The sequence below is a fragment of the Macrosteles quadrilineatus genome, unplaced genomic scaffold, assembly GCF_028750875.1.
Source record: "Macrosteles quadrilineatus isolate MER2022 unplaced genomic scaffold, UCM_ALF_1.0 Scaffold_15__1_contigs__length_3749704, whole genome shotgun sequence".
In the NCBI taxonomy this organism is placed as follows: domain Eukaryota; kingdom Metazoa; phylum Arthropoda; class Insecta; order Hemiptera; family Cicadellidae; genus Macrosteles; species Macrosteles quadrilineatus.
In genome coordinates, this window is record NW_026542608.1 from 54,272 (window position 1) to 81,655 (window position 27,384).

Below are 27,384 nucleotides of genomic sequence, written 5' to 3' on the forward strand. Positions count from 1 at the left end.
TATTGGGATATGACAATAAAAAAATCATAAACATCACTTTAATTGATCAGTTTACTGACATTCAATTTCACAGTAAAAATCTGGAGGAATCTTTGAACAGCTGAAGCCGAAAATCAGTAGTGTAGGACTTTGGCCCTTATAGCACCAAGCCACAGATATTTATTCTACGAGTTGATGTGATATAGACTAATCACCGAGCAAACTCATTAATTAATAAAGCCAATATGAATTAGCAAATTTATTCCCTCAAAGTTTTTACAAACTTTTCTTTAGTTTATTTATCAAACCTTAATAGTGTGTTTTACATTAAAAACGATGGAATTTTAATTGCATCGAGTAAATATTTGTTAACTAAAAATTTTAGTTTGCATTTAAAGTCTAAAACCCTACCTAAATGCAACAGACAAAACTGTTATAAAAAAAATCATACTAATAATACCGATAGTGCTATAATGTCGAGGGATGGATAAAGTTGTATTTCCCATTGCAGAAAATGATGGCAGTTTGCAAGGGCCGTAGACTAGAGTAAGGTGACGTTCTGATATAATTTGTTGACGAAATGTCAGCTCGTAGAACTTTCTGTATACAATTGTGCCACACACCATCGCTGCACGTGCATATTCATTAGATCACAGACAGTTAGCCCAGTCAATATTAGATCGTCTTGTAGGCACGTTTCTATGGTTACTTGGACACGCTTCGCTGCCTGAGTGTGCCGATACGTCAAGCAGCTACTCGACACTTGGTGTACCAGACGCATGAGATGCCAGAAATACCATTTTCTTTCATTTGATAAATTTTGGCAGAATAATTTGTTCTTCAAACGATTAATTTGTAGCCTAGTATTTCAAAAGTATACATGCAGAACTGAGAATATAACGATACGTTAAGAACTCTTTTCCACAAACTCTTAGTGGGGTTTATTCATTGAATTTAGTTTGTAAACCTAAAATTTATGACACTTACACAAAATCTGAATAATTTACGGTTTTTATTTATTTTTATGGTAATTTATATTATTTAACATTATATAAGACTACTTGCCTTATTTTATTAGCCCCAAACCTTTCTTAAAACAGCCTTACTACGCGTTGCCTCAAAACCAGAATATATTCCCGTCTATATCTAACTGTGCATTAGTATGCAGCTGTGGCTTCAACTGTACAGCAGATCATCACTGTAAAGCCTCACTGCTACAACTACAACTATGTTAGGCCTGAGTATGCACGCGGAATCCAACACCACAATAATACAGGAACAGTTATAGACATTAAAAGTATAATGTACTATAAATGGCTTTGATTGAGATTTGAACCTTAATTTTGACCAACGGAAAACTGTTTAAAATTCAAATGTGAAAAAGTTACATATATCTAAATAGTAGTGTGATATAAAGGCAAGGTGAAAATTACATGGTATTTTAACTGATACTAGCAGCCAGCGTCACTTTATGACTTCAAAATCCGTGTTATATTTGAAATAATCAAACGTTTTTTATAAAAAATCCTAACAAAATACTAAACCTATCGTAAGTATTTTTTTTTTTTTTACATTTTATTCAAATAACTTTACAACTTTAATTCACCAAAACATCACCAACTGTAACAATAACGCCATTTTCGTATAAACAAAATTGTATCATGGCCATCTGTTTTGATGTAAATAACTAATGTAAACTTGAAAAAGTTCTGATCATTGACAACAGATTTCAGCACAAACCCTGAAGTTTTAAAACCTATAGGACGGATGGTTTTCACGGGATATTATCCAAACCACATATCTAGAGGATAAGAGCCTTAAATTTATACCCAATATGCCTATAATAATAAATATTTAGAGGTCGATTTGCTGGAGACAACAATCCAACAAACTATTTTAATAATATAGGTCCCACATCAAATCAAAATCTGTTCATTTCAAACATCAATTCACAGTTTATACAATATGAAATGCGAGACCTGTGCGCGGGACGAAGACCTACGGTAATTTTTAGACTGGTAACCAGATAACTTAGTAAAAAGCCATATATTATGTTATGAGTTCTTATGATTATGTTTTTATTAAAGCGATGTTCATATAAAGCCTTTAAAGGATTTATGTAAACTTTTAGTCTTTCTGGTTGGTAATGTTTGAACAATGGTTTACAGTTGCAACATTTGACTAAGTTAATTTACAGGTACCAGTAGAGTATTTACCAGTAGGGCATATACATCATAACCAGAAGAGTCAGGCTAATAGTTTAAATAATTAAAAACATATTAACAACAAAAAGTTGTACGTTTCAATGTTTTTCTCTACCAAACTAAATTTGTAGCTTTGTAGCTAATTTAGAGTTTATTATAGCGATATAACTGAGCGAATATAATGAGAGGGAATATTGGGCAATGCAACTCACAGAACAATCACACACGAGTTCTGTCATGCATGGACGTGTTCCACCTCACTGACCAATACCGCGATTCTATCAAACATACAGGTACAATCACTACTACGGGACAAAACCACCGTAAAAAAATATTAGTGTTGCGTTCACTGAGCAGAATATATTATAGGAGAATGTTGTTTTATAGTTATGATATATGTAGCCAACGTTTAAACGTTTTTTTATAGTCAAAAAAGTATTTTTTTTTCTAAAGGGTTGCTTTTTTGGCACGATCATCACTGGAAAACCACTAATCTAAAGTATATACCTCCGAAGCATATCTAGGCCTTCTTATTACCACAGCCTCAATGACTACGCGTGCGATATAAGGATTACTTATACAGTAAGTGAAAGTAAAGAAATGAAAATTACTCTTTTAAAGGGATTGCTCGAATTCGAGCAATTGCGAAGTATTACAGGCGTTATTTAAAAAAATCATAATTTCCGATGACTTTAAATGAAACGACTCAAATATTATGGAAATACTCACGATGTACATAACAGTTCCATATAATCAACATTTCTTGTAAATATCTTATCATTTTTCAAAAAGCTGATCTTTCTTTTAGTGTCTTCTACAAATGTTTTCCACTCATAGCCGCATTAGGTTGTCCATAATAATGATTATTAATAAAAAAAAAACATTATTTCTATTTCTTCTACTAGGTGGTGTTCTATGACTTTCCCATGTTTCCATAGTTTACAAATCGGCTTTTAAATGTTTGCTCAAGAAATGCAGCAATGATTTAATTCAGTTTTCTTTTCCATTGTAATATTTACGCCAACCCAAACTGAAATAGTAAATATTTAATTTCAACCAAGTCAGTAAATGTTTGTAGCACATGTTTCCTTAAATTGCAACTAAAATATTAACAGAAATTAAATTATCCAGCTGTTCATAATGTAAACAAATATATTATTTATAAGGATAACATGGGAACTTTAAATCCACTGGGGCAGAGCCTAAGGGACCTTTTTCAAAAATATTGGCAAATCTGCACACTTAGACGAACATTTTGGTATATAATATATTGTGGGGTTAAATCTTAAAACAAAAATACCTTATTGTTCACAAAGTTTATGTAGCGTATCAATAATATACTGTAGATCCCAGGTGTTGTTTGTATTAAAAGAAAATTTCAACGAAATAAAACATGTATTTAACTGTATATTATTACATCAGAATTATGATCTTTGATTTGCATGATTCAATCAGTAACTGCTTTCTTATAAATACGGTAAGTTTTTCATCCATACGTCATTGATAATTGTACCAGAATAAACTTAGACTGTTTTAAATTTAAAAAAATGTGTTAAAGGAATACATCATTGTGATTTAAATATACTTATCACTAACTATACTTGAAATCTTTGTGATATAGAGAGAAAAAACATAAATAACATAATAAATTGATATAAGGCGAAAAGAGATACTAATTATACCTTAAAAAATGTATTATAAGCAAAACAAAACATACTAAAGTAAAGTTAATTTGAGAAAACAAATTAATAAACAAAAAACACAAATTGAACCAGCTGCTAAATATAAAATTCTATAACATTTTGATTTTACAAAATTCAAGATGTAGTATTAGTGTTTCATGTGCATGTGATAGTTAACTTTTATATAATGGTTAGCTATTTTCTTAGAATACTAGTATGTATATACAAATTCATTATACACGCGAATACGTTTTTGTTAATATGAATCATTTTTACTTTTTATCAGTGCATAGACTGTCAAAATAAAATATATTCAGGCTCTGATATGTGTAAATTTCATTAAAACTGATCAATAGTAAAATCTTATAATTAGAAAAATAAGAAAACAATATTATAAAACATTGGTTATTTATTACTAGTATAGAAAAAGGACCTTTTAAAATTTTAAGATCGTTTTATTTATTTATATTTTCAATAATTATTTTATACCTTGAAGTGGGAACTTGGTGACGTAGGGCTACAAAATAACACTTTGATTAACCTTAACATCACGTTTTATTATCTTCACGCCAAGAACGTAAAGCTTAATTAGATCCTATTCAATCAAAACATTTCCTTTGTCTGACACGCTACAAGATTCCAATTAAGGTGAAATTAATAATCACTGTTAAACTCTACAAGGCTGTATTGAAGTAAAAATTTGCCTTTTCCAGTGTTGTAGAAAGTATTAATTTGAAATTAAAAAATAATTTTCTAAAAATCCATTTACTTTTTTACTGTCCTGAGGCCGGTAAATTGGAACATGTAAATTGTTAAGATAATTAAGATATTAATAATTCTGACTCCCAATCCTTATTAAAACAACCAATAAATTATAAATAACACAAGCTACAAAAGAACCTACTTACACCTTCTTGAGCGAAGTCATGTAACATAATAAGAATAGGTAAAAAAACGTGCAATAACTGTAATATCTAGGACTGTAAGTATAGTATAGGAATAATCGATAAGCTTTCTGTACAACGTAATTATTTTTGGATCTAAACAAAATGACTCTGTTGTACGTCTTCTAACAAGGAATTTGCTCGTCATTTAAGAGCAAATACAATGCCTACAACGACTATCAAACGAGTTATCAATAATAATTGCGTTCTTCAATAAACAGCATTATACTGTATAAAAAGCATTATCTAAAAATAATGAGAAATGATTAATATGATCAATTACAGGACTAAGATGGATTTCTAATAAGCCTATAATAGCTTAGTGATGTTGTTAGAATAGTGTGTTAATAGTTCAACTGAAATGTGATTTGGATTTTTTTCTAATGTTTAGTTTTCCATTTAAAGAAGGTTTACGTTAAAATATGAGTATATGTAATATTAGATAATTATTTAAAACAATTACTCTTAACAAAAAAACATAATTTACAAATTTAAAACCTAACTTTAAAAATAATATACTTAATACTTACAAATACAAGATTTCACTAGTCCAAATTAAAAAGATTCCACATTATTATGACAGCTGTTTATCGGTTGCTAGATTAGGAGCCAAGTAGTACTAAAGACACGTCACACGCCGCCGTAACTCTGAATAATGGGGCTCCGTTGTTTAATCTCACCAGCCTGGAATGTGTTATAGAGACGTAAACATGTGCCAAAATAAGGGTGCAGTTTCTTTGTGAAGGCTAATCTAAAACAGTGTTTTGGTTGGCGAGGTCGTTTAGTAAACGAACAATCTTTTTCTCGCTATTCGAATACTCGATAAAAAATATACATGTTAATTGTTCATAATAACTGGGTAAGGCAAGTCAGTAATGATGGCTAGAGTAAAAAGTGTTACTGAAGTTCAAAATCATTGACTAAAAACCGAGAGATCATGAACAAAATAACGCTAGATAAATGCCCACGGAAGATAGTAACAAAATTATATTTATACTAATTCCCTCTCTCTCAAAAAAACTTCATTAAACACTAAATACACTGATAATTGCAACAATAAGAAAACGGGATTTACTTAATTTTGTGAGCGTTTTTCGAAACTTTTATAATTGACAAAGATTTTTGAATCGGAAACCAATTGTGTTTTAGGATAATATTGAATTCGTATGTGTGTAAGTTTAATTACCACAGAGGAAGTTGTAATGAAACATTCTAAAGGAAACAAACAGAAGTGTAATTGCGTTTGGCCTTTGTGCGGTTTCAACTTGTTTGGAAATGAAATTCTGCTCCGTTATTTGATCGATCCAGAGTTCACAAGTGTTTGGCTCCTTGTTCCATTGGGTCTAATAATACCAAGCAAGATCTGATGTTACATTCCTCATTGGCTGATGACAGATTAAGATGTTACTCTGCTAATTGGTATTGTGCAATTAAATTTGCAAAGGCCCTAAGCCAATCAGATACATGTATTTTTTTTATTTATTGACCAACGGCTGACGCCAAAACATAAGAAGATTTAGAAGAAGAAAGTAAGTAAACAAAGAAAATTTCCAGCATACAATTACCCTATCACGGTAAGTAAGTAATTATTACAGTAGGTAAGTAATTATATCGCTATCCAACGATGTATATCAAATAAATCAAATCAAACAATTTGTCGATCTGTTAAACGGAACAGGTATTAGGCTAGGAAATGATTACCTCAATTATCACCTATTAGTAGCTACTGTATATTCCTTATGCAAATGCAGTTACCGTTAACTGATTATCATATAATGCCATTTATGTTGCAGTTGATTTTGGTTCTTTTTATTTATTTACTAGCCGAGTACCCGTCCTTCGTACGGGGTTGGCATATAAGTATAAAATGTTTATTGCAGCTATGCTCAAGCTTTCTGTTTGCAATGGGGAAGGACACAGTTTGATAACATTTGCTTCTTTAAATTTAAGGTATACTATGGTATCACACACCAATGCTCTACCACTAACAATAAATTATTGAAAATTCGCAAAATATCACAAATTATTCATGAAATTAATAACATAAACATTATCATAAAGGAAACAACTAATATGATGCCCTGATCAACCAGCCGTCTGTAACGCATGGTTTCCAAAGCTTGAGAAGGGCTGAGGAATTGCCTTCCCCCGTGTATTAAAGCTGCTGAAATACAAGATATACTGTCCTTGCCTGCTTGAAAATATACCAGAACAACCTTTAATCGCCTGTTTGAACTATTGGACATGCTAGGACCAACTATCTGCGATCAAGTTCTGTCCCTCGTATGATGTGCGTTGGAAGTGGTATGATCCACTTCTATTTTTCACCGACACCTTGGCAGCGTTACAACGGTGAGAGTATTTATTCATTTATTGAAAAAAAAGTTACAAGAGTTGCTATTATAAGATTATGTACATGACCTACGCCTGACAGCTCCTTCCACAAAAATATGGACTAAGATGGAACAACCGTTTGTGTTAAGTTTCAAAAAGTATAATGAACTCATTATTTCCTTATTAGTAAAAACCTGTTTTACGAGTAGTCTTGTTTGACTTTAAGGTGATTCTTTTATCTCGAGATATGTTACAATAGCTTACCTTTTGCAGTAGTGTAATATGTTATTTTCATTCGTATTTCTTATTGTTACATGACTAATAACTAATAACGGGTTTTGATATATCTATAAGGATATTTTTGTACCTGTTGTTTTTCAATTTACGGAGGCATTAACTTCAGAACTGGACCACATAAATTAGATGTAGTGTGATAGCTTAAATCAAAATACGCAAACACAAGATTAATAATATTGATAACACTAAAGTTAGAATCAACACGTAGAAGCCACACAAAGGCCAATAGCAATTACACCTTAGTGTGTTCGGTCAACAATGTTTCATTTCGACCTCTTTGCGGTGATACCATTTGAAACACCTTGTCTAGACTATAAATAGCATGCGACATATTACTCGCTTTTATTCGTTCGTTAACGTTTGCATTTTTTTCATAGGGTTTCTTGTGTGTTGAACAACTCTAAAACCCGACTTAAGTATGCTCTTCTTACTACTACATCACATTCAAGTATCATTACATTTTGTGAATCATCAAAATGATGAAATATTCGTTTCAACACCATAATCAATAATACGCCTTACTAAAACATCTGAACTATCTAAAACTCTTAGAGTTGGTATTTTTAATATCTTATAATTTATTATTAAAATAAAAACGCAGCCGTCGTCACCAAAGTTTGGTGCCGTGATGTAATTAAGAGCATTTTACATGTTAACAAAATAAAGTAAAAATTTTTGAATCAAGGTAAATTTTTAGAAAACGTTGCATTCGTAGAATGCCAATTTTATGGTAATCCCAACAGATTAAAACGGTGGTCATCTGTGGATTAAAAATAACAAAACTAAATCCCTCACTTTCTCTCGTACAATCTGCCCATCAATCTTTTACAAGCTTTGAATACTAATGAATTTAGTAGAACGAAAATAGGTACCAGTATCCTATAAAGTGCATTGCTTTTTCTAATTGAAAAAAGTGGATCTCTATTGAAAGTATTACACCTGCCTACTATACAGGGTGACAATTAAGTCTTAATATGACTTTATAAATTTAAAACTAAAAAAGATATTACAAACAATTTTGTCATGTCTTTACTAAGGTTAGAGTTTTCCACTGTGGTAATAGTAAGCTAATATTTTTGTGAATGGTGGTCGGATGTATGAGGGGTGGCACATCGGGAGTAAGTTGAAAATCTTAAACGTAAGCGTAGGTTGATATGTACATCAAATTAAAGGTCTTGTTGATCTAAAACCAATCCCGTAAACCAGACCTCTAAGAACAACCGAGTCAAAAATGGTAGCCTTTTAAAAATGTATATAATTTGCCATTTTGAATATTTGAATGACTGCCATTTTTGATCAGTTGTTCTTTTGAGCTCAAATTTATGGTATTGTATTCTACTAATAAAGACCTTAAATTTGAAATGCAAATCGACCTATGCTTATGTTTAGGATTATCGCCCGTCTTATGCGGGCGCCTCTGAGGAAGTAGCGTACGGTATAACATTGCAAATTCAATGAATCTTTGAACGGCTGTAACTTTTGACTGGATTGTCCATTTTCGGTCCGGTTTGCAACATTGTACGCTTGTCGTTTTAAGGTTAAAACGACCTTTAATTTTATGTTCATATCAACCTATTGTATTTGTTACCTTTAAAATTTTCAACTTGATCCCTAGGGTCGTCCCCCATAGGTGACATTTGATCGCCATGTACACACAAAAGATAGCTTACTATTACTGGTAACAATATGCTGGTCAAATTTGGCGTGATGTATCTTTTAGTTTAAATTTATAAAGTCGTCCTTATGTAATATAAAGTCGCGTATGTATAAACAATAGCTACGTTGAATCAGATTAAACACGAGGGTTTACAATTTTTTACCTATGTAAATCCAATGCATCCTAACTAGAAGACCATTCATAATCCATATATATATGTATAACTTAATATTCTATAAACATATTTCTTTTTAGATTATTCTTTTAGTTGTTCAAGATGAAGAAGAATTATATGACCTATTGTAGGATGCGCTGTAAGGTGGTGGTCCAATTAATTTATAGTGCTCATTCTGTTTTATAATAAATGTTATATTTGATCAAAATATAATATTAAAAATTATATTATGATTAATAAAGATGTAGGTAGATTGATAATTTCAAATTGAAGTACTTAGCCTACTTAATTCCATTGGCACTAAAACTCTACATGGGTCATGGCCTGCTGAATCAATTGACGTAATTTGCAAATGAATTCAACTTCCTAACTCTAGGTGTCCATTCTATTCTACGAAGTTCTTCTAGATAATATCATCCCGCCTCCCGCCTTCTCTTACGGAAACTACTCCTTGGTCCTGTGTTAGTAGGGGTCGCTCAGTTATCTTCTTTGTCACCCTGTGCCCCTTCATTCTCAAAACGTGTCCAAATTGCCTGACTCCTTGACCTTTTATGATTTGAAATGTGCCCTTTCTTTGCATACATGAAATCGAATCTTCATTTCTCCTCTTCCTCTATACGCCATTTTGAACTCTGGTCCCATAATGTGGCGCAATATGTTCCTCTCAGTTTGTTTATTCAACGTCAATGTTTCTCATCCAGAGGTTCCTGATATATTCTTTTTAACCTCCATTTCCCTCCAATTAAATCCTACTTCACCAGCCATATCAATAATATCAGGCAAAAGAACAGCACATGTTCGTAAACACAATTTCTTAGACACCCACTAATGTAATAATGTGATTGAATTTTGGCAAATCAATGGGAAAATAATAAGTAGACATCAGCATTCAGCATACTCAAAAGTCACAAACACAAACTTACAATAGGATTAGACCTACTTGCTATATTCAATTTCAATGCTTTCAGGATCCATACAACTTTGGGAAACGGTGGAAAACTACAGGAATTTAAAATGGGATTTAAAAAAAAAATACTGGGACGGGTGGCGTCGTCCTGTAATCCAGCTACTAGGAGGTCACGAATTGTGGATATTTATAGGCATGCACTGTGGATGCGATACTCCCTGGTGTGGATTAACGTCCACACGGGTGAGTACTACGACTATCCGCAGTACTATCCTGATAATTAGACCAATTCGTATATACCAAGGAAAAATGTGGTTCGGATTCCACTATAAACTGTAGGTCCCTTAGTCGCCATTAGCTGTATGGGCTATTAATTAACAGCTGTGTTTAAGGAATATGTCGGCCTTAGTCACTAACAAGACTACAAGATCGCGCCACTCATCATACACTTATCTCCATTCATACTTGGCAAAATACCTACTTTGTATGGTCGCCATTTCAAAGAAAAGTATTAAAGTATTAAAGCTTTTGGCGTATTTATTAGGACCTATATTACTATATAACTATAAGACTCTAAATTAGTGTTAAGTTAACGACAAAAGAGTAAGTTATTAAACAATTATTTTGTTACTAAAATCGTTTGTGTTTACTGGTCAAAATATCTGTACTTGAGAGATTAGCAAAGCGCAACAAGAGCCATTTAGTATTCATGACGCTCTCCATTAGTATGCTAATAGCTCAACCAACAAGAAGTTTGGACATGACATGATACATATTATATTTGACTGGTCCACTTCTAAAAATATTTAATTTGTATAGCTCTTTACGTTACTTTTAATGGCTACAATAAAATAGTTTACTTTTAAATTGAAGGTTATAGTTTTTAAGTTATCAATAAGGTTTTTTATGTATAACATAATTTGCAAAGTTCAAAAACACTCTTATTTTTAACAAAGTCGTTTACAAATTATCAAACCATGTCAATAATATAAATTTATAGATTCTTATTAATTAAAATAAGACGTTCTTTAATTTTTATTAGCCTACATTAAATAAAAATACCTGGTTCCAACGTATCAATATTTAACTCATTCATGGTTTAAAATAAAACAATTTAAGGTTAAACTAAAAAAAAAAAACTTCCTAACAACAATAAAACTGTTTTGAAAGCAAACGTCAAGGCAATAAAAAGTTGCCAAACATAATAATGTTATATCATTGGCTCGGAAATATCTTCCAACCCATATAACAAAGTCATATTTTAGACAGACCTCTTGTGTTGGAATGATTGTTTGTGGCTCTAAAATATAAAGTAGTTTACTGTAACTTTACACCAATATTAACATGTATTTACATTTTAAAGTATATTTAAGTTCATTTTGCTCTAGAGACCTTGTTTACAAACCTACAGTAACTCCTGTATAAAAGATTAGAATAATTTATACCTAATTTTATAAATATGTTATCTTTATTTTTATAGAGTTTTTCACCATTTTTACGTCATGTGTTTTGGCCGGACCTTAAAATTTAGCTAGTTTTCTTATCAAAGAAAGATCTCGATAACTCATTCTTATACAAATACAAGCTTTGTTATACAATTTCGTAATCGTAATAATACTTTACATTTACTATACTTCTACCGCGAATTCTGAGGGTTTTACTCAGAAACACCGGCTACTTGCGTTTTCTTCTATAATTGATTTTGAATACTGCAACGATAAGGAAAGAGTCGTTGCTTCCTAATATAAAATCTTAAAATTTTCTTACCTTTGTTTTACGTTTCTGGTACGTTTGAGTACTCTGATAAGGGACTGGTAAAGTGACCTCTTAGATTATTGATAGAACAAGACAGTTTTTCTATGTTTAATTAAAGTATGTTAAACTGGTGAGAGCTAGTTTAAGAATGAAAATAGACTTATATGATTTTGCCGACAACAGAGTGAGCTGATGTCAGTTATATTCATTTTTGCAATTATTTTTATTTTTAAACGGTTCAAGAGGTTTTATTTTATATTTTGCATAACAATAGCGGCTAATAAAGATAATCATTTTTGCAGAATTTCCACGCTGTAGCTCAAACCTTCAAGGAGCTATGAATGTTTTTTGTAAAAAACACATACAGACAGATAGGCAGAAAGTGGCATGATATGACACATGTTATGTATATATATTTTTTTTTGTTTATGACATGCTGAATGACGTGACAAAGTTTGTTCATATGGTTGCAAGACATCCATATATATAAATTTAATATAAAGAGTAGAACGATGTAAGTGAACAAAATGTTAAGCATTTATTATTTTTAGTGACACAATGGCACCAATTTTTTTTTATATATGTCCTTGCTAACGTAGAATGGCCTTTAGTGCACTAACAATTAGTTTCTTTTTATAATCCATTGTAATTTTCAGATTTCTCATTACATTTTCAAGGAAAGGTAGAATTTCATTTCTATAAAATAACATGTACCACCTTTTAAATAATATGGCAATTGCAGCATAGAAAATAAAGTTTGAATGGGTTAATCTTTACAATCCTTGTGGAAATCCGAATAAGAATATCAACTAAATTGCTTAAGAATTCATTTGGAGTGCATCCCAGTATAAATCTACTACTACAACCATGAGTGGTTGGCAAGAGGTAGTAATGGATTAAACTCTAGACATACCGACATACCCTGATCTTTCAATGTCCACATACTATATAGAAAATTGATAAACCAAGATAAATACTGATCATACTGAAACATTTGTTTTTTAAATCCCAATGTGTTGTGAATCTCTTTTGGTAAGCATCCACAATTCAATGGTATAACTTAACACGTTCGCTATCGCAATCACAATGATTTTTTCATTCATATGTACCAGCGACGCACACATGCGACGGCCGGTTTTTACCCATAAACTGCCGTCACATATAAATAGACTGAGGTCGTATATTTGCGTCGGTGTCTAATGTTAATAACAAGCTCATATAATCGTAACGGTTTGTTTGAAGGTCTTGAATTCTCTGCAGCGGTTTACAGAGATGTCTGTCGCATATGTGTGTCACTTGGTCTGTGGATATGATGATTAGTGACGTCATATGATAGTTGGCAAAAGAGATTTTTACTTGCACTGGCCCTCGGTCTACCAAGTAACACCCAGTTTATGTGTAATATTAAACTGTACACCGCGGGCCGTGGAAATGACTTTAGCGTCGCAAAAATGTGGCAATCGGTAGCGAACTTGTTTTAAGTCGTTTAGATAGAACGGAGTACGGTTTTTTGCATTACTTAATACGTTTGTATCCAGAATCTGGAAATGACATCGCAAGACACAAAATTAGTTTACTCAACATCTACAATCAGAAAGTCCGTCTTTAGTTCACCCATTTCAATGCCATGCCTGTTCTAACATGAAAGGAACTACCTACACTTTTATATTGGTATCTTTGAAACATACAACCATGATATCTAGAATTCAATCCATTTGTCCTCAGTAAAAACATCACCTGTAACTCTTGAAGCGGCGCTTACAAAACGTTTTAAGAAAATTGTTGAAGTGATAAAGTAAATTTGGTACTTTCCTGTTAAAGGGAACATTCATTATTATCGATGATTTTTTTCTAGATATATCGATGTTTTTGTTTTCCGATCCATTACAAATTGACAACAACTAACTGATCTTGTTTAGGCTAAAATAGTCTATTATATGGATTAAGAAATGAAACTGTTCTAAGCTAACCTAACATAACCAACCAAACTTGCTGTACCATTTAAAAATTCCGTTTGGGTTTAAATATAAAATGCAAGTTATAAACAGGGAATTTTTAAATTTTACAGCAAGTTTGGTTAGTTATGTTAGGTTATTTTTTTTTTTTAGAACAGTTCCATTTCATTAATGTTTGTTGATGCTGAACAATATTTTTCGTAGTTGTCAGCTGATGATATGTTTCAATTTGTTAATATCGATATATCGAGAAAAAATCTTCGATAATAATGAATGTTCCCTTTAACAGGAGAGTACCGTAAAGGTATATTGCATTATCTTAATCAATGATTCTGATATCCTTAGATTCAACTGTGTCTAACAAATCTAAAATAAGGGGACTGAACTATTAATTTATGATAATTTAAATAGGACAAACAAATTAAAACATAACATTAGATAATTTGTAGCCTATAGTAACAAATTTTAGTTTGCAACCTACTCCTCTTTATTAATGGATTTCAAAATATGAATTTACTTAAAATAGATAATAAAATTCCAATACAGTTACAATAAAATATATTTAGGTTCTATAGCTATTACAACAATCTCATTGGGCTATGACAGTGAAATTATATTTTGGTCTAGGTTTTTGATGGGCTAGGCTAGATAACAATTTGGAGAGCAAATTATCTTAATCTAGGGGTTGGTTCGTGCCGGGTATGAAATTCTGATAGGATAATTAACTTAATTTATACAGTACTAGGCTAAATAATATGAGATAGGCTAATAATGAGAGTTAAAAATTTAGGCTATAAATTCTTAGTTTGAAAACAGTCACTTGAATTTAATCAATTCACAATGATGATGGTGGTTGGAAATTGATGATGAGTTTTTAAGTGTTAATTGAAGTTGATATTACCAATTTTTGTTGAATAGTGATTATCTTCTTTCTTTATGTCTCTTTATATTCAATATTTATATGTATTCTGAATGTTAATTTTTACTTTTGAATATTTAAATCACTGGAGACTTGGCTCCCACATCCATCTCTCTCTATATCTTCCACCACAAGCACATTTTCTTCCTTTTCTTTAGCTTTCCTTCCAACAATGCTACTTCACACCTGGACAGTACAAAAGAAATATTTCCTACCTAGACAACATTTAATTTTAGAATATTATTTTTGAATATAGTTGTTCTTCTTCACTAATTTATATTTAATTAAAATTAAATATTATTGTTTTGAAAATACAGTAATTAATAAATATTGAAAGTAATTTAGTTACAATTCACATTTAAATACATTCATGTTTTATCTCAAGTTTTACATAGTTAACACCATAGTTGTTTTAAATTGCTCATGGCAATATCAAAAAATCGTCAAGCGTTGTTCAAATTATAAACATACATTAATATTCTTTAAAAAATATCAATTATTGATAACTTTCCAATGAACCTTGTCCTCGAGAAAAGATTTCGTGACCGAAGAAAACACCACATTGTCGTTTTCTTTGATATAACACAAACAAAGGATGAGATTACAATTTGTTGACAAAGAAGGACCAATAGAATTCCTTTCTCTAGAAATAACAAATCTTAAGCCAACAAATCCTCTTTTACAATCACTGGTCTGAGAAACTGCAATCTGTAACCTATTTCGTAGTATAATAATAGTAGTGGCACTGTTTACGTTGTAAATCTATTTTAAGAGAACCATATAACAATAGATATCTTTGACCTACTAACAGGGGACTTATTAATTTTTTTTTACTTTTCTAATTTCTTTAATAAATGGATTTTATATTTTTATTACTATGTCTGTTATAAAACAATTACAGCTTACATCCGACGAAACAATTGTAAACCTAACTTAGTTTTAATTAATAAAAAAATAGTAGTACTGATATTTGTTTATATAAATGCAAACAAAGATTGCGAACCATCAAATTCCGAAAATTGTCCATAAATGTTATGACGTAAGCCATGCAAAACACACCACCCACTGACCACACATGTCAATCTCAACTCAATCACAGCATATGCATTTTTCGCTTAGGGCCTGGCCTCCATTTGGCATGGCCCACTTGCACAGGAAGGACGATGGGAATCCTCTTTTTGGTTAGGTCCTCGATCTCGGTCTTTTTGACCCCCAGCCGTGGTCCCGCATCCACTCGTTCACACAGAACATTACTAAGCCGAGTTTTAGCCCTGCATCTTCGACAATTATGCCTGCAACTAGAGCAGCAACGTCACTGGCGTATTCAATGAGGCGGATCTCATCAGGTACTTTAAGTCTTATCAGACTGTCGTAATCACGTTCCAGTGATTGGGTCCTAGTATTCATCCCCGTACAGCTCCGGAAGATAGAGATCCGACGCTTACCTTCAGAGATGTCAAAAAGCAAGACCCCATCCGAAAGGTGAGACCCAGTCATTAGCAGGATATAAGAAGGAACTTGGAACGTATGCTCAAGCACCCGCAGCATATCGCTCCACCCGGTACAGTAGTTAAACGCGTTCTTCATAAATGGAGGCACGACCAAGCAAGCAGGTGGTTGTGGTCCTCCACACTCCTCACAGCCTTAACTACCTCCTGGATGGAATCAATGGTCGAATGACGGGAACCAAAATCGTGCTGCTGCGCTTACATCTGCAGAGACGATAGCCTACGTTAGTCTGACAGGAAATAGCTTCTCCATCACTTTGTCAAGCATACATAGGGGACGGTAAGAAGAGGGGATACCCGGTTCAATCTTCGCCTTGGGGATAAAGACAAGGCGGGTCACTCTCCATGCCGACGAAAAAACGCCTTCTGCCAAGCAGGTGTTGAACATATCCAAAAACAGCTTTATATTGTACTCAACGATGAGCTTGATGATTTTCACAAGAATGCCATCAGGGCTGGGTGCTCTTCCTATTCTTATGGATTGGACAGTTGAGGAAAATGACTCTTCCTGAAAGTCTGTGAACGTGCCCAACCCACAAATTCGCTAGCTGGTCACGTAGGGTATTTTGGAAACAACGCGTCAACGACAGCATCTATGGCGAAAGGTTCCGTGACCGCAGGTAATCAGACCCCTTAGCGTTTTAGTTAGAATCCTGTAGCCCATCCCCCAATGGTTGTTAACTATGGTGATACATTATCCCCTTTATGGGTCATTCGCTTAAAGAGTTAGGTACAGAAAAATATATCGGCTATAGATTTTTTTTTTTCAAAATTCCTCCGTAAGTTTTGCCTTGGAAAACAAGCCCGACAAAGTCACATTTACATTTAAAGTAAAATACTTTTAATAACTAAAATCAAAGCGTTATTTCGTTGTCAGAGCGTTATTTTCCCATATAATAACAACATCTATGATGACATTCAAACGCAACGCTAATATTTTTTTACGGTGGCTTTGTCCCGTAGTAGTGATTGTACCTGTATGTTTGATAGAATCGCGGTATTGGTCAGTGAGGTGGAACATGTCCATGCATGACAGAACTCGTGTGTGATTGTTCTGTGAGTTGCGTCGCCCAATACTCCCTCTCATTATATTTACTCAGCTGTATAAACCTCCATCAAACAACAATTACCTAATTGTTTAGCGAACAAAGTCCCACAAATTTCTTAATGATTGAATCCCTTTGAGAATCGGTTACTTTCCTTCCTTTGGTATAAATAGTATTTTAATACTATTAATATATTTTTTTAGTCTCATACTATTCCTCAATAAATATTTATCGAGCGAGTTTTACCGTCTGTAGTATTTTTTTAATGTTACAATGTAGTTTTAGCTATAACATTTTCTTCAAGAAACTGTTTGAAAACAAAAATAGATTTGATATTTATTTATAAACCTAAAAACACACTCATTATGTATAAGTGGGGTTTTTATCGAAGAGTAGTACTGTATAATTTTTGTAATGTTTATGGGTGTTCCTGAAACGAGCAGCAGATTGTCATTTGTTAAGTCAATGGGTCATGTTTTTAAAATGAACATGTAGTATATTGCACACTTCCAATAAAGTGTGTTTCCTACACAGGTGCTGATGGCAAACTTGGAAGGCAGTTTCCATTTACCGGACACATTGGTGTTGTGAACGGAAACGTCTGTGTTGCCGTGCCTGGACAGAATTTGTAATGTACCTCGTCTTGACAACAGAGAACCTTTATAAATTGTCACGTTCTTATATATTATTAATTTTTAGTTCACGTTAATACTTCATTCTGAAATGTCGACCATACAAATGTAGTTATTTAGGCCAAATATGAATGGGGATGGGTGTAGGATAAGTGGCGCGATTTTGTAGTCTTGTTGGTGACTAAGGCCGATATGTTCCTAGACAAAGCTGGTAATTAATAACTCATACAGCTAATGGCAACTAAGGGACCTACAGTTTATAGTGGAATCCGAACCACATTTTTGCCTTGTAATTAACGAATTGGTCTAATTATCAAGAATCTATATATGCAAAGCCCTCACTGACTCACTCATCAATAATTCTCTTACTTCCCATTTACCTAGGAGGCTGAAATTTAGTACATTGATTTAAACGCGTTAGCATTAAATAGGAAAACTAAGTTGTTTTTATTCTGATCGGACTCTCGGGCTCCGCCCCAGTGGCTCTGGAGTTTCCTATGTTAACCTTATGAGTACTCATATTTAAATGGAATTATTGAATCTTAACAGCTGTTTCAATTAAACAAGTTGGTTCTGTTCTGTGATGTTCAATAGCATTAAAGTTACAAGGATTACTAACAGGGTTGCAGCACTATTATTATTATTGACAACAGCTAATTTGCAACCAAAAGGTGATTGAGCGTAGCTAACGAACTTCATCCTGGAGGCGAGTTAGCATAGCAAACGAGCTAACCTGAAGGCAAGTGAGCCCAGCGAACGAGCTCCAACTTAAAGGTGAGTGAGCGTAGCGAACGAACTTCAACCAGGACGTGATTGAGCCATGCGAACGAGTTCACTTATGAAGTTAAACCATAGATAAAAGGAGTATGTATACTTCTTTAAATCAATGGTTAAACGGGGCAAAGCCCACGGGTACAGCTAGCATAATATATCTCAATCATTTTCACTAATAGTTAAAGTTCCGTTATTACGTGACACAGAGGTCTTGTGAACGGTAACGTCTATGTTGCCGTAGCTGGGCAGAATTAGTAACAAACTTCGTTAGGCACAACGAACCTTCATAAACCTCTAACATTCATAAAAATAAAATTAAAAAATCTTAGTAAAAAAAATTTAATCTTTAACATTTACAAGTTTATATATGGTACATTTTTTATTCTGAGCTTACAATTTACCAGAAGCCATATACTATTTAAAAGTTTACTGATCGATTTATAAAACCATTTAACTCTTATAGAATAAAAATCTAGGTACAGCATTTATTGTTTCATAAATATTGTAATGTATTCATGTTTGTCCCCTTACTTTCATTAAAAATCGCTTAAGCTGATGCACATACTCTTTAAAAATCATAACAATATAGTATTATAGGTTCATCGTATGAGTAGGCTCTGTGGCTCTAGTTGCCTGCTTGGCGGCGCGGCGTTGCGAGGGTTTTATTCCTGCCCAGTAAGCTGAGTTGTCTGGAAACGTATAACTTAATGTTATGCATTATTTACAATAAAAAATGTCTATGCAAAGTTTTTGACCCAGTAAGAATGTAACAGTATTCACCTTAACGCTACATTTTTGTGATTACAGTATATACAATTGTTTGCGTATGAACGTGATTAGATTCAAAAAGTTGGGTGGAACACGTGCAAAATGAAAATCACACATTTATAGTAAAGTTCCAATGCATGAAGAATTTTATTTTATATAATCAAGGCTTGGTAATAAAAGAACAGTGTAATGAAGCATTAAACATTGGTCGTGTTAAAAGAGCCATTAGCATACTGATGAGTGGAGGAATGGCTAATTTTGTTTCTCTTCCGTTCCCATAACACGTTTGGTACAATTGAATTTTCTTTTTATTCCACATTGGTATACGTGCGCTAACAGATTAAATGGTAGTATACATGTATATTTAAACGTGTGTTTTGTAAAATGTACACAATATAGCTGTAAGTGCATGAGCCATGAACTTTAAGCGCATTCATGGTTTTTCGTTGGATAAGCTATCGCTTTTTTGTTGGATCTACGATTAATTATGGATGTATTGCAATGAGAAATTAATTGATCTCGCTGTACCAAGGGTTCACAAACGATTATTTTTGTTTACAAAAAAAATACAACTATGAATAAAATTAAGAATACCGATGGAATTTTTTTTATAAGACGATTTTGGTTTGGCTTCGTAGACTCAAGACCACCCCAGGCCCCCTTTTTAACATGAGGGGTGATGATAAGGTATTACAGGGGACAAGCTGTTGCCGGGAATTTTATCCCGCTGTTAAAATCCAATATTGAGGCAGCAGGAAAGATTTTGGACGATGGGTTAGTTAGGGGGGATAACAAATATACTCGACGTTAGATTTTTACTTTATGCGGTTGGTGGCGGAATAATTGAATATTCCTAAGAGTTTATCTGAAAATCATCTTTAGATGAATTGATACAGTCATCATAGGTATTAATGTGAAAGATAGGCCTAAAGTGATGGCTGAATAGTATATGGAGAAAATCTAGGGTATAAAGATTTGTCAGCTTTTTTTCAAAGTTTGGTTAGCATTTTTCCTTTCCCGTGTAATGTCTTCAATTACGTTAGAATTTTATATTTTGTTGAGCGGAGCGAGCGAAGCTCTTAAACGTCGACTTTTATACATTTCGTAATACGCAAACTCCTCCTAGACGGCTGAATCAATCGTTTTCAAATTTTAGGTGGTGATAAAGACCGTATCGGTGAGTGCCAACATCTATATGGCGTTAAAAATAACTCTCAGGAATCCGCCCCACTGGGTCTCAAAGTTTCAATGTAATCCTTATGGAAGCAGTATTTGACACATAAATAAATACATATGATCAGCTGTTGACTTTTGAATGCAGTAGATAAAGAAATAGCTGATAGCATTATTCCACAGATATTGGAACAGAAACGGTATGAATCATAAATATAATCGAATGACGACACTAGCTTGAGGTCCGTGACGTAGGAAGTGCTGAAGGAAGTACTAAAGGTGAGCAGTCTTGAGTGTGGAAACTGTTTAGGACGATTAGATCAAGGTATCTACAATCCTAAAATGCTATGGAAAGGGAGGGAAACAGGTCCGTGGCGTAGGAAGTGGTGAAGGAAGGGGTTAAAGGCGAGCAGTCCGGAGTGTGGGAAATGTTTATGACGATTAGATTAAGGTATTTGCAATCCAAAAATGCTAAGGGAAGGGAGGTAAACAGGTCCGTGACGAGGGAGGTGGTGATGGAAGTAGTAAATGCAAGCAGTCCGGGTGTGGGAACTGTTTATGACCAATAAATTAAGGTATCTGTAATCTTAAAATGCTATGGGAAGGGAGGAAAACAGGTACGCGACGTAGGAAGTGGTGATGGAAGTATTTAAGGCGAGGTGTCTGGAGAGTGGAAATTGTTTATGACGATTAGATTAAGGGATATACAATCCTAAAATGCTATAGGAAGGGAGGAAAACAGGTCCACGATGTAGGAAGTGGTGAAGGAAGTAGTAAAGGCAAGCTGTCCGGAGAGTGGGAACTGTTCATGACGATTAGATTAAGGGATCTGCAATCCTAAAATGCCATGGGAAGGGAGAGAAAAAGGTCCAAGATGTAGGAAGTGGTGTAGGCAGTAGTCAAGGTGAGCTGTCCGGAGTGTGGGATCTGTTTATGACGATTAGATTAAGGTATCTACAATCTTAAAATTCTATGGGAAGAGAGGGAAACAGGATCGCGACGTAAGAAGAGGCGAAGGAAGTAGTAAGGTGAGCAGTGCGGAGTGTGGGAACTGGGAACAGTTTGTAGCAGTTAGATTAATGTATCTGCAATGCTGAAATGCTATGAGAAGGGACGGAAGCATCCCCACGACATAGAAAATAGTGAAAGAAGTAGTAAAGGCTAGCAACGCGGAGTGTGGGGAATGTTTGTGGCAATTAGATTAACATATCTAAAATATTAAATCGCTATGGAAAGTGATGAAAACAGGTCCACGATGTAGGAAATGGCTTAGAAAGTAGTAAAGTATGAGCATAGTGTGAAAACCGTCTGTGGCAGTTAGATTGATGTATCTTTAATCCAAAATTCTATGAGAAGGGAAGGAAACAAGTCTATGACGTAGGAAATGGTGAAGGAAGTAATAAGGCTTGCAGAGGAGAGTGTGGGAACTGTCTTTGGCAATTACATTAATGTATCTGCAATCCTAAAATGCTATGGGATGAGAGGGAAACAGGTCCACGACGTAGGGGGTGGTGAAGGAAGTAGTAAAGGTGAGCGTGTTGAGTGTGGGAATGGATTAATGTATCTACAATGCTAAAACGCTATGGGAAGAGACTGTAGCACGAATCGATACATATTTCGATACATGCAATTGCTTACAATAGAAATTTACAACTGAGTTGACAACAGCCGATTTTTACTCCATAGAGGCTTAAAACTATTTTGACTTCCTAAAGAGTAAAAATGCTACTTTAGACCCGCAACGCATGCATTAAAAACGACTTTTATTACTGCATTATAACCAAAACAATACAATAGAAACCCTTGATGACTCCGCTCAATTTTGTGGATGCCTCTGCGAACGCCACCTAGTTAAGGTTCAATGCTATGTTTTAACCCATAAAGTTTTACTGTATATGTGCTAGATATCGGTTATAGCATATCCTATGGTCTATCAAAAATAGGTCATTATTGGGCCTTTACACTTGACACTGTCCCTTAACACTCAGGCTATTAATAATACACACATTTTAAATGCAATAATTTAATTTACTTTAATTTAATGTAGTTTTTACAAGAGACATCGTCTCTGATGGTTAACCTTTCTATAAACACGGTGCATTGCATCTCTCAAACGGAACTCCCATTTTTTGTTACTACAGTACCAAAATAGCACGGTGTTGTTTCAGATCAAAATATAATCATACTGAAACATGCAACAGGTCAGACTAGCCACATCAATCATTAGCTTCAAATGTCTGTTATACCATTCCATGAAGCTTGCAGCTCTATCTTGATTATTTTATGAATTATTTAACTGCCTCCGGACGATTTTTTCCACCCTATAAATACTGTTTCAAAGATAAATTCTAGAAATTAAACTACTATAATAAACATAGTACATCAAGTAACAAATGAACACTGAATGGCTCCATGCACTGCTCTACCCGGCCTGCTTTATGTTGGGTGTAGTTATATCCACATTTATGGCTCTGTCTAGCCAGCTATAAGACCACTTCCATTTTATTTCTACTTAGAGCTTCTTGGCTTTTGTTGCTGAGGGACTTTTTACTTATAATCATCTGGTACTACAGTACTTTATAATTCTAAAGCCAATGCATAATGTTGTACTCGTACTTGGACTTTTAACGCTATCGATATTAAAGCAAATGATCAGTAAAATAATTGTAATATTTTAATGGTATTTTGTATTCAAAGAAGGATTATCAGATGCTAAGAAGGAGTATAGATTAATCATACTCCCTAAGAAGATTTTTCATCCTTTTGGATCTGCTGAATATGGTTGTGTTGTTAATTCCGTCCGGTGCCGCTAGGATCGTGGTTTTGTTTACAATATGTTACTTGTTATTTCAGTCATTTAAAACCTAATATGAAAAAAAAAATGGCAATAGCTTGTAAAATTTTATTATTAATAATATTATTACTCTGCTATGTGCTAGATCACTGCATTAGCTACTGAAAACTGTCGTTTTAATGAAGTATGTATCAAGAGGAATGCAGTAACGAGATGGCTCGCTTAGATAACAAGACGATACCACGTCCGTTAAGAAGGAAATTTATTTTTTGAAACTGTGTTTAAATTTAAAAAATGATAAAGCATTTATTTTTATGGGGTTACTACTTAAATCTTACAAATGCTCTTGTATTTGTATGTCTTCGGTTAGTGAGTCTCTGTGCATAAAAAATGCGCCTGCATCGAGTTTCTATCAGCCAATCTGTAACGAATTCAACATAATCTTGTTAAAGTTAAGATCTATTTTCAGTTATTAACTTAAATTTGTATAACATAGTATCTGTGACTATCGTAATGAAGCTAAGTAAGAAAAAACTTAATCACTAACATTATTTAAAAGTAATTGAACAACAAATATATAAATCGTAGTTAAACCAGCAATGGAAACTAAGAAATGGAGCCATGTGTGCACATTATTTAAAGTCAATGAGGAAAATCGGACAGAATGCGCCCTGTACAACTACTATCTAGTTTTGATTTTATCCTCCTTGATTTCTCTGCTTTTTGTTGTGCCGTAATATAATCAAATAGCCCGCATACAAATTACTGGGAGACATGACCTTTTACTGTAATTCTCCATCTTCTTCCCTTCATTCATTTAAAAACTACATACTACAACGCTGTAAAACCTTTAATAAGTTATCTCTTCGATTTTACTTCCGTTCCAATATTTGATTTCTGGATAACACATTGATAAATATAAATTGTTCAAGCATGTGTGAACAATGAAACTGAAGTTCTCTTGGGAATGGAACTGATATTCGTTCTCTTAGGCTGGTTTTTAAATAATATGCTGAAAGGTTTCGAAAAACGACAGGAAACGGTAGATAACAGGCTTTTAGTTGAACGAATAAACGTAAAAGGACATTAACAAATCCAGTTACCACGGGCTGTTTAATCCCTTACTGAACTAGTAACTGTCCAACCTGACTGTCGGAGTTATTTTAACTTATATGCATTTGGATTTAATGACTTAGTTAAAGTAACTACTGTTTGTACCTTTTCAGGGTGAAAAATTATTTTAATATTAAGTCACATAGTTAAGAAAATTTAAGCAATCAATATCTCTTGATTAACCGCCATATTTCTAAGAATTAATCATAGAAAAACTATGTAAATATTACTTGTAGCTTTAAGAAATTAATACATTTCTAATGAAAAATATATTTGGCTGGACCCAGTAATTAGGAACCATTTATAACGTTTCCCGATGTAAAACTATATAGTCTATATATATATATTTATTTAATGAATTGATAAGAGCTTTACCGCGAATTTGTAACGTTATACTACAATAGATGCTATTTATAAATTGTAGTTTCTCTGGCCATTAATATCAGAAAAATGTATTTATGCAAAGCATTTATCCTTTTGGTCAACAGTTTGCAATGTCATTCCCTCACAGGCGTAACTAGGATGACCCTAGAGGAGTTACACCTGGGATAACTCCCAGTAAACGGGGGGGTCAGGAAAATGTTTGAAAATTAGACCTGTAACTCACGTTTTTAAGCTATTCAGAGACGTATAATAAACATTCTTAAATTTCATTATGGTTGGGCCTGGATATTTAAAATTAGCACTTTAGGTTTATGTTACCTGGCTTCTGTCTCCGATCCACGGCAGTTTTAGGAAACTACAGCTGTTTCATGCCTTTTATTGGCGCATCCTCTCTATAATATATCCGTCGGTGTTTAGTTCGTCATGGTTTTACGAAAAACATGTAGAAATTTCACACACGAAAACGCGCACAAAACATTTAAACATTAATTGAGGAACGACTGCGAAACGTGTTGCGGCGCCGGTGATGGGTGAGTCGCAAAATGTCTAATGTACTGACCTACTAATCTTTCGTGTCGGAAACATCACATCGAATATTGTAGTAAACCTAGCACAATCTATTTTAGACAATATATCAAGTCTTACATGATGGAAACATATGATCTCTGGAGACAGTCTTACAGATGATCAGGTTGAGACGTCGCGTGTTAGGAATAGTCTCACACTCTCGTGTATAGATGATTGTTGCATGCAACACTTCAGCTGCCAACGAACGAATCGTCCGAATACTTGTAATATTTTGCTTGCTTTTTAAAAGGGATTTAATTTTCAATTTTTAATTTTTTTGGATTTAAACTTTTCAATACCCATTACGTCTTAAACTTTACTCTATAGGAAATACGGTGGTAAAAAATAACATATAAAATTATATTTTTTTATATTTATATGAATTAAGCAAGCAGTATGAAACAATAGATTTTTTTTTATTTCCTGATAATACTACCTACAGGCAAGAGGAGAACTTTAATTTAGGTCTGTTATTTCATATCCGTTGTGAAATTCAAATCCAAATCAGTTTTACGTTAGAAGAGTTGCGTTGGTTTAATCTAAGGTCATTCAAATAATGGAATGCACTTGAGAAACTTACGAACCCATACTCAACGAAAAAAGAAAATTTCATCGCAAACTGTTTTTTCAAAAGTATTTATGATTTATATTTTTAAAATGTATTAAGCAAACTGACTAAAATAGATAATTATTATGATGGGTTTGTGATAAAATGTTAATGTAGTTAGCCTGCCCGTTGGTATAACATAAAATTATACATTAACACAACTGAATGAGTTTGAAGATAGTAAAGTGCATTTACAACTCAAATTGGGGTTTTGTATCTTCGGTTCTAAAAGTCTTTTATAACTTTTTAGAAATCTTCTATCAAATAATGTTTTCCATACAAAAACGGAAGACACTGCAACAACTAAATTATGTGTCTTTTAAACTGTCCCGCAAGTCGTAGAGTGTATAGGATTTTCCACGAATTTCCGTAACATATGACGTTACTTAAAGGTGTTTATTAGGCTGGAGTAAATTTTATCCTAAAATCGTTCTTTATGACATCATTCCACACACATATTAGTGGCTAGTTGGATTCATTATTATTAATACTACTTGTAAAATTTTATCAGTATTATGTTGCAAATTTCGCGACTGAAATTACTTTTAATCTGTAAGAACTATTAGTTAAGAACCTTAGCCACAATCGTACAACTATAACGTTTATTTTACCTTGAAGTATTATGTAAAGTATGGTCCATGACATTATAATCAGTATGTTTCAAAATTATTATCCTCTCTTTGCTCTAAAACAAAACTCATAATATTGGTGATTGCTTTCATGCATTTTTATAACAAGTTGTGTGATTGAAATCCTGATATTCACGATTGATATTCAGGACTCGGAATGGATTCAAATTTGAACCATAACGTAGAAACATTTGTTAATTACGTTTTACAGCACAAATTACTTATGAGATTTAACTGTTAGTTGATTTTCAAATTTCACTTCTTTAACATTACGAGTTTATTTAGAATTTCATGATTGGTTTAATATGTTTTATTAGTGTTAACGAAACATTCGTTTTACAAAATATACATGACTGTGGGTTGAAAATATCAGAAGAGTCAGTAAAACAGTGAATGGTAGCCTTCAATATCTATGGTAGGGTTAATGTACAATTTAAACAGAATCGTGCAAGATTATATGAATAGTCATACGCTTCATTTGTTCGTTGGCAGCTGAAGTGTTGCATGCAACAATCATCTAAACACGAGAGTGTGAGACTATTCCTAACACGCGACGTCTCAACCTGATCATCTGTAAGACT